The 14,906-nt window shown below is 44.0% G+C and overlaps 1 protein-coding gene across 29 annotated transcripts in view; it reads right to left on the bottom strand.

The window, feature by feature from the left end:
• Window positions 1-8,126, bottom strand: part of CHRM3 (cholinergic receptor muscarinic 3) — a 285,519-nt gene extending 277,393 nt beyond the window's left edge. For 26 of the 29 annotated variants that reach the window (XR_011094645.1, XR_011094654.1, XR_011094647.1 and 23 more), the window contains exon 1: window positions 7,796-8,126. The gene's annotated coding sequence lies outside the window, so the exon portion shown is untranslated. Of the gene's footprint in view, window positions 1-713; window positions 822-6,185; window positions 6,907-7,795 lie in introns of those variants that run through there. The other 3 variants (XM_068676262.1, XR_011094655.1, XM_068676263.1) reach the window with 3 other exon arrangements.
• Window positions 8,127-14,906: the final 6,780 nt, after the last annotated feature.

The following is a 14,906-nucleotide window of genomic DNA, read 5'->3' as shown; positions in this document are numbered from 1 at the left end:
GATAACTTTAAAAAAAATCATTAGAAAAAATGATACAATTAGAGGAACCTGAAATAAACATAACTATACCCCACAAAGCCTCCTTACTAGATTTAAAACTCTCTGAAATTACTTTAGTGGCTCCAGCCCCAAAGAACGACTCAAATTCTTCATGCCTTCAGTGCTCCTTAAGAGACATTTTAACAAAGTGACTTTCCTCTCATTTTATTAGGAGACATTTTCTGCAACAGGCATTTTAGAAATATATTTACATACATAAACATTCTGGGGATCTTTCCCTCCCAAGAATTCTGGGAGTAAAACAGTCTTAGCATTGTTTCACTATCACCTTTTGAAATGCTTCTTTAGCTTCTGTTACAGAATTTTCTCAAAGATTTCTCAGGTAGCAAAACCAGAACTCAATGTTAATCAGAGGAAGAATCTAGAGATATGACATACTGCTTGAAAATTGTGACTGACATTACGCTAAAGTCCTGGAAGGCTCTCCAAAAAGAGATGTTCTGATGAGAGAAAGCTGTGGACCGTGGTCTTGCATGCAGTTATATTTTTATCATTGTGCCATCTACTGCTTGTTACTCATAACATAAGCTTTGTAAAAAGGTATCCTTTTTAAAGCGTATACCTTTTAAAAAGTTATGCTTTTTACAAACATATAAGCTTTTATTAACTCAAAATCTGTCACAAACCATAATGCCAATCGTGAACTGACTCACAACAGACTCCAAGATTGCTCCATTTTCTTCCTCACTGTTCCACAGGTGTTTGGCACTTACACACCCCTCAGCCTCCTGACTTGTGTTTGGATACACACAACTTCTCATCTGTCATCAAGAGAGATGATAAGGTAAAATGCAAATAAACATCTCCTTCACTTTGAAGAAAGCAAGATAGATGCTTCAGCTGGTAAAAAAAAAAAAAAAAAAAAAGTTAGAGATAAAGCACTATAGAATTCCAACTAAAAATTTGGGTTGCTTGATGTCCTGCTAGTACTATGGTTTTCCCAAATACCCACTGTCAAGACTGAAGAACAGCCTTGAGAGAAGATGCAGCACCATATAGTTAAACATCATCATCATGACAGATCTGCAGACTATTCCATGGAGTGATGTATTCCACCTCTGAGGAGACCGGGTGTTGTAATTATTATTCTGTTAGTAGCAAGAATGTACCTTTGTACAGCAATTGGGGATGCTTAATAAAAAGATAATTCTGAAAATCTTCAAATTCCATTCTTCTGTGACAGCTTTAAGTATCTGCATTACTCCTTTTTGAAAGCAAGTTCTTTATCCTTTTAAATAATTCTTATTATTGTGCTTGTTATATATTGAGATTGAGTAATTCTACTATTGTCTGCAGTGAAGTTCAAAAGGATTTGTTTCTATAGCAATACTTTGTGTTGATTCAAAAATTAATTATAAAAAATCACCATTAGTATTACCAATTTTTACTAGAGAAACGTGGAAGAGGGCTAAAAACCTTCTGGTCAAAAATCAAACAGTAAGAATTTGAGCAGGTGACTATTATGACTACTACCAAGTGCACAGCTATCAAACCAAGCTTTGTGTGTCACCAAATCCTATATACACACAGCACATATTTCATACTTAATACATGCAGCATGGATGTTGCTGCCTGAATAAACCAGGATGGACCCAGCTTCTGTTGCATTTCAGGAAATTAAAATAGGATAGGCTGGATCGATGGGCTGAGGTCAACTGTATGAAGTTCAACAAGGCCAAGTGCTGGGTCCTGCACCTGGGGTGCAATAACCCCAAGCAGAGCTACAGGCTGGGAGGGGAATGGTTGGAAAGCTGCCTGGCGGAGAAGGACCTGGGAGTGATGGTGGACAGTCGGCTGAATATGAGCCAGCAGTGTGCTCAGGTGGCCAAGAAGGCCAACGGCATCCTGGCTTGTATCAGAAACAGTGTGGCCAGCAGTGCTAGGGACGTGATCGTCCCCCTGTGCTCGGCTCTGGTGAGGCCACACCTCGAGTACTGTGTTCAGTTTTGGGCCCCTCGCTACAAGAAGGACATCAAGGTGCTCAAGCAAGTCCAGAGAAGGGTGACGAAGCTTGCGAGGGATCTGGAGAACAAGTCCTATGAGGAGCAGCTGAGGGAGCTGGACTTGTTCAGCCTGGAGAAGAGGAGGCTCAGGGGCGACCTTATCGCTCTTTATAAGTACATTAAAGGAGGCTGTAGAGATGTGGGGGTTGGTCTATTCTCCCACGTGCCTGGTGACAAGATGAGGGGGAACGGGCTAGAGTTGCGCCAAGGGCGTTTTAGGTTGGATATTAGAAAGAACTTCTTTACTGAGAGGGTTGTGAGGCATTGGAACAGGCTGCCCAGGGAAGTGGTGGAGTCACCACCCCTGGAGATCTTTAAAAGATGTTTAGATGTAGAGCTTAGGGATATGGTTTAGTGGTGGACTTGTTAGTGTTAGGTCAGAGGTTGGACTTGATGATCTTGAGGTCTCTTCCAACCTAGACAATTCTGTGATTCTGTGAAATCCACCACAACACAGGGATGTGCATGCATCTATACATAATGATATCCTGTGGGACAGGCTCCTCTGCTTTAGTATAAGGACAGGGAATTGAGTACTTTTCTCTATGGATTTGACATTGTTCTTACCGTGTTTTACCAAGGTCTTTCTTTTGTGTTTTTAGTCAATGCAAGTGTGCTGCTTCAAGATAATGGCCTGCACACTCTCTCATTCTTGAGTAATAGCCATGAAGCTGATAAATGTTTTCCAGGTTGTTTGAAACCAAAAGACGCAATTAATATTCTATATTAAGACTGCTATTATCTCACCAAATTATTTGTTTTTGTTGCAGCCCAGTACCTCCTAGGAGGTATTTAAGGTTTTAGGGAGATTTGTTATTGTTTTGAGGCTTAACTTGTTATTTCAAACCTATAAAGAGTAGAGTGGCTCTGCATAGCTGTTTATAATGCAAGGCTTAAAGAAGTGAAGTGCTTCTTCACTACATATTTATTAAGATTTCCTGAGAGTGACTTGACTGCCTTAATAATGTATTTTCTGCTCCTAGAAACCCACATAAGTAAATTTATTGACTTCAGCAATTATTTCATAATGGAATGATGGAGTCATAGGCTAGCAGCAGATCGCTCCTTGGAGCTATTTTATAAATCCTTGTAGATAATATATAGCATTTTTGCCTTCAATACTGTCAGGATTATTTCCTACAGATGATAACTCAGACCTTCATGCAGTGATGTCTAGAAGATTTCTCGGAAACCAGAAATCCTGGATGCTGGAGGGGACTTCTCAAGCTTAGAAGTACAACAGGAATATGGAGGCTGCAGTGTGTTATGAACACTGCTTCACATGTGTTGTGAAGACTTCAGATTTGTCCAGGAAAGAGATAACTTTAAACCTCACGTGGAGCTCTAAGACCCACGCAGAGCCCTCAGTCCCAGGCTCCAGTACACCAGTGCTTGCAAGTAAGTGAGCAATGGGCAGAATGGTGTGTACATGAGCACAGCTTGAGAAACAGACAAGCAACATTACATGCTGTAACTGACCAGAGGCATTAAGTCATTTTCTTTACCAAAAGTGAGGCACGCCAGAATGTTGTCACAGAAGTTCCAACCAACTTTTTATACATTTAAGTACACATGTACTCATCACCACTCCTCATTTATTTATAAACTCATAGAGGATGGAGAAAAAGGGAAACCTCTAACCTCTTCGTATTGTAAACTTTTGCAACTGAAGCTTCATTTTTTCCAATGGAGGTATACTGGGAACGTAGGTGGTCAGATTATCAACCACACACACCAGGAGATTATTCTCACATGTCACCACACCAGCTCCTCATTCAGAAAAATACATGAAATATAATCTGAAACACTGCCTATCAAGTGTAATCCTGTCAATTACTAAAATTAAGTGGACAATACTGAATTGCAGTCAGTGTGCTGATGGTAACTTGCTATAAACTAGCAAAACAGCCCCAACCTCTTGGCGATCAATGCAGGCAGGAGGCTCATGCCAGGAGCCAGGCTAGCCATCAGATGCTTGGGCTGCCCACTGCTCTGCAGCTTGGTGGCTGCCCTGGCACACTGCACTTGGGTAAGCGAGGAAAACCCTGTGTTTGTGTGCATGAAAGTTTTCTAAACTGAACAGTTAAGTTTCTGTTTATGCCAGCTTTAGAATGAAAACACAGAAAACAGGAGAAAAGGTAATGACACACAATTGGCTGCATTTTCCCATGATCCGTAATGTTTGATAGCAGAACTACATTTCTCTATACCTCTACCCGTCAAGATTAATTTACATAAGTATCAGATTGCCTCTAGCTCTCATTTCAATAATTGAATATTTATCATTTCTAATATAAATTGCTTTTTTTTCTTCCCTGAAAAACCTTGCAACCACAGAGAAGACCTTGCCTTCACTTTGCAAACATTTAATGAAGAAATTCACTTAAGCATACCTTCCTTTGCACTAATTGATGCCTCCATTATGAAACTACATACTCAGAAGAGGTGAGGGGGGTTAATCTTCCATCCTCTCCTATTTTACACGCGGTAATTTCAACAATTTGTATTCAGGAGAACAGTTTTTCCCCTGACCTCAGTGATGCTCCTGGCCAGGTTTGCATGCAGGTTGTGTTGCAGTGGCATCAACCAAGGCACAAGGAGCACAAAGTGTCACAGCATGCACTTCTCTCTTAAAACAAGAGGATGGCAGAGAAGTCCTGGAGCATGAGCTCCCAACCTAAATATGGCATTCAGGGCTTATACAAATAAGAAACAAACTCCTTTATTTTATCTTGCACCCCCAAGACCGTAGTCTACTGTGCACTCTACAGCATGATATGCCATATGGTCCAAGAGTCATCAAGTTTGTGTGGAGGTGATGCACGGCTACCCAGCACCTCTGACCGACTGAGCTCCACCTGGTACAGCGGCCACGCACCTATGCAGCTCTCCCGAAGAAAAAAAAAAAACAAACCAAGTCCTAGCGGATGCAGCAATACTGCTGAACAAACTTACCAAACAGACTACTTGTGGTGTTAACAAGTTCGCTCTTTTCATTCTAGGCTTACAGACCATTTAAATACTTGTTACACAATCACAAGTTAAGGTACTTAAAAATAGATGAAGATACCAATAGTGGTGCTACTGCATATCCTCCCCCACATAGTGCTCCATACTGCTCCTTATTTTAAATCCTAATTATACGTCTTCATTAAAGGGGGAACTGTCACTACAGCAAGGGATACTAATAATATTAGTAAACTGTTCTATCATATTACACACTAAGCACAGCAACCATGCAGTTGCACGCATTGAGCAGAGCTCTCATTGCCTTTAAATACCTCGCAGATACTTTGTCTCATCCTCAGAGCACCACATCAGCTCAGAGTACAACCTCTTCTTAATGACAAACCAGCCATTACTTCATAAAGGACAAAATTAATTACCATTGTCCAGATCACTTTAAACTTTCTTCTAGTGTCAAGCACCTTTTGCACTCCTTCCCCTTCCTTTTCCAGTCACACAGCATTGCGTAAGCACAGTAATTGCTAACACAAGAAGTAGGCATGTAAGCTTTCTGTCTGCTAAAATCAAGACTGATGGAAGAAGGAAGGTATGAACGTAACAACTATAATTTTGGAATATTTAGGAGAAATTTCCACCTTAGTCATCAGAAGATTTTTCTTTCATATTTCAGGATTTGTTCCTGAAAACATTTATAGTCCCAAGTCTGAAATCCAAATACTAATGCAAGACAGGAAGGGTTTTAAAGCAGTAACTATAGCTTTACAATGAAAAGAGGCACGTGTTACATTTTTTTTAAACCAGCTTACAAATTAACCAAGACATCTGAATCCTTAAAACTAATATTTAGGAGTGAAACTTAATACACCGTTGAGCACTGTGTTTGAGATCTTTCATACGGTCACAGTTGGCTTTCACCAGGGAAATCTACTTCTGAGACAACTGTTCTAGAATACAACCTGCATCCAACAATTTATTAACATATTACCAATGGTAAGATGAACTTTAAATTTCCTTTAGTAAAAGAAATAAAAATAAATTGCACTTGAGAGTATACAGATACATGATATGAAGTATGTAATCAGCTGCTCCAGAAAATGCCATTCATCTACTTTAAAATGGCATGACTGTGCAACTCACAACTGCTTCTGTAATAAATATGGCTCTGTTTCTTCTGAATGAGATGTGAAAGAAGGCAAAACTGAATTTCTGGGTTTGGTGGCAGCACGCACAGCAGGTAGAAGGAAGGAAGAAAACTTGCAACCTGTTTTGATAGAGCTGGCAGTAAGTCAGATTAATTTCATACTAGATTATCCCTGGAGTATTTCATTGCCTTGCTACTAAGATCCAGCAAAACGGCAACATCCGAAATAGTCCAAGAGAATGGCTTTCAGTGTTTCAGCTCAAGTCAACCAATTCTTCTTCCCTACAGCTGAAGTTACCGTGTTAACAGGTACACATTACCAAACTAAAAACACATTACTTTGAGATTCAGAACTAGAAACTGTGTAGTCTTCATATGTCTCTACAGGGCAATGCTACACAAGTAAAAGCTTCTGGTCAAAACAGAAGGACTAAAAAGAAAAGAAAGAATAAAAAAAAAAATAAAGAAAAAGAGAACCATGAAAACTTTTCAGAGCACACACCAGAAAACCCTGCAATACTTGTTCCACGCCACGGAGAACTGCTATCTCACAAGTGACCAGCTTGCCTCCATGCTGAAAGCCACCAAACCAGGCTCCCCTTCTGCAAAAGGCAGCATTATCTCCCACAGCCCTGGTCCGACACCAGCAAGCAAGCCAAACACTGTCAGATTAAACACATCGAAGCAGACGAAGGAAAATCAATAGACTGACTTTGAGGTACGGACGCATAATATCTAAAAAAAAAAAAAAAAAAAAAAAGCGTAAACGTTTCAGTTAACATAGGGTGTAAACACAGGAATATGCATTGCTCCAGCAGAAACATCCTCAGGAATCCTCCTGGCTTTTGTTTGCCTTTTTTTAAAGTTTCTCGACGTGTGTCAGCAATGTTCGAGTTACCGTCCTCCTGCCCGCGACTATTTCTATATATGGGCAGCACAGATATTTGCTGGGATTCGCCTTTTTCCCCGAAGTAACCCCCGGTCATGGGAAGCCCCCGGCTGGGCAGCAAAACCCAGGCAAGACGACCCGCGGCCCCCGCACGACCGGGCACGTCGGGGCTTCCCCGCACGGACCCTCGGTGGCGTTAAGCAGAGGCTGGGGCCCCGCTCCCTGCTCCCGGTTGCCCCCTGAGACCCCCCGGGGGGGCAAGACTCGTTCGCGGACCCTGCGCGGAGCGGCCGCCGCGCCGAGATGGCGGCGGGCAGCGGGGGCGGCCCCGGCCGGGGGAGCCGCGCACCCCAGGGCCGCCCCGGGCGGACGGGCGCTGCGGGCAGCCGGCGGCACGTCGGGGCGGGCGGCCCGGGGCAGGCAGGCAGCGGCAGCCGGGAGCAGAGGGGAGCGCTGCCCGGCCGGCGGCCCCACGGACGGGCACGGAGGGGCGGCCGCCACCTCGCCTCGCCGCTCCCGGGGCGCGGCTGTGCCCAAGCGGTGCGGGGAGAGAACGAAGGAGCGGAGCGAGGGGCTGCTCCAAACGCAGCACCGAGCCCCGGGGCGGCAGGCGGCGGTCCCGCAACTTTTCCCCTGGACACCCCCGCGCAGGACGGAGAGAGCCCAAACGTGAACCCGAAGCGGAACCCAGCCCCAGCCCCTCCGAGGCTCCGGTACCGTCGCCCCACGCCCTACCTGCCTCGCTCCCGGCGAGCCCTCTCCTCTCCGCTCCGGGCGCTCCGGCGGCGCCCAGGTGGCGTTAGCAGCGCGCTTCCCACGGGCGGCGCGCCCCCGGTGGCCGGCACATCCCCCGCCGGGAGGAGGGCGCTCCGCACCCGCACCGCTCCGCAAAGCACCGCGCGACCGCACCTGTGCCGGGGCGCGGCGCCGCCTCGCTCAGTCCCGGCCCCCGGGTGGGCGGGGGCGCGCCGGGACCCCTCGCCCCGCCGCCGCCGCCGCCGCCGCCCTCCCCATGCAGCCGCCGCACGAGGGGCGCCCTGGCTCCGCCGCCCGCCGCGCCGCGCCGCGCCGCGCCGCTCATTGGCCCGCCCGCCGCTGACATCACGGGGCCCCGCCCCGCCCCGCCCGGCCCGGTGCCCCGGGGCCCAGAGCGCGGCCCGGTCCCGCTGGCGGCGCTGCTCCGGGGGGCGGCGGGGTCCCCGCGCCCCTGCTGTGACCGCCCCCCGTGGCGCTAAGCTCGCCACGCCTGGGTGGGCGGCTGCCCTGCGGGTGGAAAGGGGGGAACCCTCCGTCGTGTGTGGACTGTGCCTCGTGTGGGGCATCAGCCCGGTCACATACAGCTGCAGCATGCGCTGACATGGAGTTGGCTCAGACCTAGGTACCTGCCAAGAGATCTGCTTAAAACGTTCTCCCCTTCCAGCCTGTCAGGGCGTGCTACAGCATCACAGTAGGGCAGGTGAAGTATTAGTATCTGCTCGTGTGCAGTTAACAACATCTAGAACCAGAGAAACGTAGGAAGTCTGCCCCGTTTAAACACATCTTCTAAAGGCATGTGCTGAAGTGTTACACCAAACCCCTGTCCTACGCTTCTATGTTTCTTCTGCCATAAATAAATCTAAATTACAATCGTTCAACACAAAGTTGAGGGTTGGCTGGTTTGTGCAGTCCGTGATGCTCACCATTGAGTTGCTGTGACAAAGAAGCAGCTGTGTCCTGTCTTATCCGTCCATACTGTGCTTCTCGGCTACAGGTAAGGCATACGTCCACAAACGTGTCCTGGAAAACACCGGTACCACAGCGATGGATGCTTCGCAGGGCTCTGATTCCCCGATAACTTCATCCTAAATGTTATTTCAAGTACCCACTACCTTCAGAGAGAGATTTCATAGCCTTGGGGTCTGTCTGGCACCACGCATGGTCAGTGACCAAGCATTAGCTGCTTGCCAGAGGTCCTCTCCCCTGCAGCAACAACAACGTGGCTGGGCCAGCAGGCCGGGTTTTCCCTCAGTGCACGCCGTTCAGGCACCAGCTGCCAGGCGTCGTGCCAGCAACTACACCAGTGCCCTGACACCAGGACTGCCACACGACACCTGCTGCCAGACACACAGTGACAGACGGGTCATCAGCACCTGCAAAAGGGTGTGTAAAGTCTGGGGTACTCAATTTTCATATTCCAAAGGAATTCTGGGGGGTGAAAAGATCCCTCTGTTCTCAAACTCTGCATATATTTGCTTTATTGTCCTTCTGTGCTTTACCTTTTACCCTGCATTTAAAAGCAGTGTCAGAAATCACACCATGCCCTGTAACGTCCCAGTGATGGAGCCATCTCGGGCCACTCCTCAGGGCTGGCCTTGGGGCTTCCGCACCCAGTGCCCTGCTGTGAGCTCACAGGATGCTCCCAGGGTTTTCAAGATTGTATTAGAAATAGCGTGTTTCTTTCTATGCCATCGAAGAAGTAGCTGAAAATATTCTTGGATAATTTGATCATCTTTTCCCCTTTGTCTTTTGTATTAGCTATTGCATTTGTTTAAGGGCTTCCCAGTGGGGACTGCACAAAATACAGCTCAGATGATCTCAGGCTGAGGTGGATAATAACACATAGACTATACGGGGGGAGGGAGGGAGGGAGGGAGGGAGGGGGAAGGGAAGGAGGGTGGATCCCAAACGGTAAATCACAGTATGATTACATCAGGGTCAAAAAGTACACAGCTTTGTATCTACCATAACCTCATTAATTTCTGAGGCTGTGGAAAAAAATCATTTATGTATATAATGCAGAACATATTTTAGAAAACTGTTTTTTTGTGGTTTTTTTTGTTTGTTTGTTTGTTTTTTAAGATTTAACACAAGCTGAGATCAGCTTGTCTTTGAATTTGCTGTGTTTTTAAACACCTATCAATACTTTATAAATCAAGACCCAGCTGCCTAGTACAATTCTGTACCATAAATATATTTAACCTTGAGTCATGCAAAATGAGCCTTTAAAGCAAGCATGTACACGCTAAAATCAATGATCCTAGAAAACACTCATTGGATAATGTCTTGTATAAAGAAGTAAGTGTCAAGAGAGTCAAGGAACTGTTTAGGGAAGTCTAAAGTAGGGGAATAAATTTTGCTTTCACAGTGGTAAACAGTACCTTTTGCAAATAGTAATAATAATACATTGACTTTAACAAGATCTTTGGTTGAGTAGAGACCAGAGATTCAAGCCTTCATAGTACAGCTCCTGGCGTAATATGGGTCTTCACAACATATTCTTAAAAAGGCACAGATGTCAAGATTAATTAGAAGAATATTCTTTAACCTTGAAAATATTACTGAATTGTTTTTCTTGAGGTGTCTATGGGAATAAGAAGCAAATCTTACACCAGAAGTTGCCCATCTCTTAATTACTCGGTTTATTTCTCCACTTGCTGGCCAGCATAGGACTTAACTGCCATATGGGACTCCCTTGGGGGATCAAGACCCAGCCACCGTGACCATGCCAGCCCTCGCAGAGAGCAGTGCTGCAAGGAAGATAGGGAAGTACAGTGGACAGCCAGATAAGCTGATGCTCAACATGCTCTTCTCATTACATAATGAGAACCACTGAATTTGCAGCCTGGTCTTTGCTGATGCCAATTCTGCTTCCTTGTTCTCCTGAACTTTTCTTGCCCATGTTCACACCACTGCTGTCCATGGAGTCTGTGCAGTCAGCCTCAGGGTGCTTTGTGGCTGTCTACTTGCAGCTAAGACCCAAACAAGCTCAGCAGGAAATCAGCTCAGTTATCTCAGTTAAGCACTCCTTGAAGGTATCCTTGAAGGACCTTCTTGGGCAGCACCACTTCCTCATCCGTAGTGTCATTCATCACATTGGATCAGGTTGCTTAGTTTCATTCAGAAGTACAGATGATTAACATGGTCTTTTAATTTTTCCTGCTTCCCTTTTGCTCCACAGGGACACCAGAACCTCATTGCTATAATAGTTAGGAACTTCTAATTTTAAGCCTCAATTTATTTCTGAATACTTTATACCCATTTGTCTTTTGTGACGATACTGGCCTTGACTTCAGCTAGCTCACCAGTCTTGGATATCTTAAGATCTTTATAAAGCCCCCTCTGTACTTTTCCTTTTGCAAAGCTAAACTTGTCCTCTCCTAGCTTTGCTTTCTAACATTGTTCCTCCGCTTTTCCATTTATCCAAGCTGCCTTTTGTGTATCTTCTCTATTCTGAATTGAGCCTCCTTCAGTATGTGTGAAATTACATACCTCTGTTAGATGAAGTACTAAATATGACCAGTTAGAAAAAGCTCAGAAGAGGTGGGAATGCCCTAGACAGTAAGCCAATGTTTTGTTTTGTTTTGTTTCCTGTTTTCACATTGCTGGCTAACAGTTACCCTCTGGCCAAATTGTACCAGCAAGGATTTCTTTTGCTTTGTCCGTTTCCAGGTGATAACCCCCATCTCATGGCAGAAATTCCTGTATTTAGCTCCTGCAGGCATTATACCACTTTCCCTTACTGTATTTCCCACTTTATGTCCTACTATGACCTTATGGTTACTCCTTTATTTATTATTTTCTTCAAGTGATCACCAGACACTTGTCAGTCAGCAGCGGCAGTACCTCTGAACAACGCCTCACCAACAGCGCTAGCTGGCACTTCCCTCCCTTTGGCCAAGGGTGAACAGCTGCTGCTCTCTGAGGAATTTCACCAGCAGCATGCATCTAGCCCCACGGTTTGTCAGCACAACACACTTCATTGTCCCCCATTTGGCCCATGCCTTACTGTATTGACATTATTTTACTAATCCTCATCCTCTTCAGCTTAGTGAACAATTCCCTGTGTGTCATCATGCCAAAAGCTTTACTGAACTCCGAAGAGATCAAATCTTCGGAGTTATCCTTGTCAAGAAAAGTATTTATCTTCTCCAAAAAAAGGGATCAAGTCAGTCTGGCACAATCTACCAGTGCTGCATTTTATCTGATTTTCCACAGTATAAATCAGTGCAAACCATACACCCCTCCATAAATCCATGTGATTCTCACAGTGTGAGCAAAACCAAAATTGCGTTATTGGCTGATGACCATGGCCATCACTAAGGCCAACCACTAAGCACATGTGAAACGAAACAAGACACAATATGTAGAGTTTTCTAATGTTTAATGCATCTAGAAAATACACTTTCATTTACATTTCCCGAGTTTCAGAGAATGTCAAATGAGGATGCCAGTGGTTCACAATTTTCCAAAGTGTTAGATCATTTCAATCAACATTGACTATAACATCTGACAGTTTGTATGTGAGAAAAACACGGGCAAGTAGAAAAGTGTGTTTAGGTGGAGGCTTGTCTGCATAAAACTGGCCTAGTCATAACTGAAATTCAAGTTCCAGGCTTATTATTTCACAACATAATAACCTGATTTTTGTAATGCTTTGATTTCAGTTAATTAATCCTTTCAACACCTTTGTAAGCTCAATATCATTATTCCCAAATTTTGAAATGGATGTAATAATAATGGGAGATCTAACAATGAGGCACACAGAAGTGAAGATGTCTTTCCCAACATAATACAACAAAGACATAAATACACAGCTATTCTCCTCTGTTGTCTGTTAATGCCCAGCAGAAGTACAAATTGAGTCTACAGTCTTTGCAGCAGCAGCTCTTCCGTTTTAAAACCAGTTTTCCCATTGTTTCTTCTCAATATTGTGATTGCCTGTTTTCTTTCACCTTTTTCGTTTAACTTCTGTCTTGTGCCCTGATGAGGGAGCAGGCTCCTAAGGGTGTCCTGGGGAGGATGTCTGGGCAGGGCACACTGGGACAGAAAAGGGGAAACTGCGAGGGAAGAGACTCCAGAGGCTTGAGGGGGCAATGGGACTTCAAAGCTGGAAGGGTGGAAACACGTGGCAGCCCATGGGCCCCCAGACTGCTCAGAGGGACCCGCAAGGGTTGGTGGCCTCAGCTGGGAATGGGCTCTGTCTACACAGGACCACTGTGGGGGCTGGTTCTGCATGGAGCTCAACCACCACATGGCAGGATCCTGTGTTTCCTTTCCGTTCTGATGTGGTTTTATTTTTCCCCACTTGCTTTTTATATGACTGTTTTATATGATTTTTTCTTGAACTACAGAAATTCTGCAGAGATGACCTTTTCTTCATGATGAGACCAATATCCCTGCAGTGGCCTTAACTCCTGTCCATAATTGTTGTTCATGGTCAAGAAACAAAGGAAAAAAAAAAAAAAAAAAAAAAAAAGCAAGCAGAGGGAAGAGGAAAGATGTTCTAGCTGCTTTGCACAGCAACTAGAAGCATTTGCAGTTATCATGAAGGAAATTTTTGCATTCAAAACAGTCAGAAACTGAAAAACATTGTGGTAGATGCACATCTGAAGGGGTCATTTTTTCATATTCTCTCAAGGAATATGATCCAGAATGTTTTCAGGACATATAAGTATTTTAAATTAGGAAAGTGGTAATTTTAGTAGGGGGAAAAAGATTTTGATAGTTGATATTTTTATTGAAGACATAACGAAACCTTTAAAATTCTGGCAGCTATGAGAATTATTTTAACATCTAGGCAACTTTTCAGAGTTACTAAAATACATAATGAGGCATATATATATATCAAACCCCCTGGACTGCACAAAACAATGATGCATGCAAAATAAAGAAGACAAGTTTAACGAGGTATGAAGACTCTCAGTACCAACACAGAAGTTCAAAAAGTAGATCAGCATCGGAATCTCAAATCATCTACTGTTGCAAAGTGCGTATGCACAGGCTACTTAGAAAATAAATGATACACTCAAAGCTGATAGAGGCATGCTGTTCCCAAGCAGAACACTTCTTTTTAGCAAGTAGTCCCATCAAGGCACTTCTCTGTTAGTCAGACTATAAAAGGTACAGGTCTGATGCATTATTACACAGTTACAATGTACTTAAACATTTCTGGTTAATACAGAATGAGAGCTATTTAATTCTTCTGCAGAATAAAAAAATACAGAGTTGAAAAAATAGAATGTCACTGTAGTTAAAGACAGATCAGTAACTCTGTTATGACTCAGTAGCTCACGATAAATTATTTAAACCACTTGTGCTCAAGAATGACCTTTCAGCCATTGCAAGACAAGAAAAATATTTTCCTTTTTTAACCTCCACAATTCAAATCACAGTCCTTCCTTCAGAATCAGGTGACCAAGACTGAGAAACTTGATCATTAATCTTTGGCTTTGAATTACTGAAGGGCTATCAATCAGACGTAAATGGTGACACAGTAATGTCCAAGTTGTGAGAGTACTTGGCAGAAATCAGAGGCAGATTATGTTGCTCAGCATAAATTTCTTACATTTAAGACCAAATACTTTGAACTCACAAAAATCTTTCAGATTACCTAGGTTGGCAAGGTTCAGTTCTTGAGGCTCATCTTTTAATTTAGTTATAAAAAGTTATAAAAATAAGCATTTTATTTGTCAATACATTAAATTATATTTTCCCAAGTTGAGCCTATTTTTCACAATATGGCAGTTGGTAAATGATCTCCCCATCCTTATCTCATGAGCTTTTCATTTCATTTTTCCCCATCTTGTTGAGGATGGGGAGTGAGAGAGCAGCTGGGTAAGCATCAGTTGGCTGGCCAACATCAACCCACTGCATCTCTGTAGGTGAATTTGTATGTGCTGCTGTGAAATCTATGTGCACAGCCATCTATGGTGTTGCCTGTATACTATCTGGGGAAAAGCCAGCACATATAGACCTTATTTGATATTGCTTTGGAAAACATCTTGAAAGGATGAAGTTTAGAAGTTTTGGTGGACCAGAAGTAATTTTTTTTAACAGTATAAGTAGAGAAAATACCTATCCACCTATC

This window comes from Anas acuta, chromosome 3, assembly GCF_963932015.1.
Source record: "Anas acuta chromosome 3, bAnaAcu1.1, whole genome shotgun sequence".
In the NCBI taxonomy this organism is placed as follows: domain Eukaryota; kingdom Metazoa; phylum Chordata; class Aves; order Anseriformes; family Anatidae; genus Anas; species Anas acuta.
This window is presented reverse-complemented; position numbering and strand designations above follow the sequence as displayed.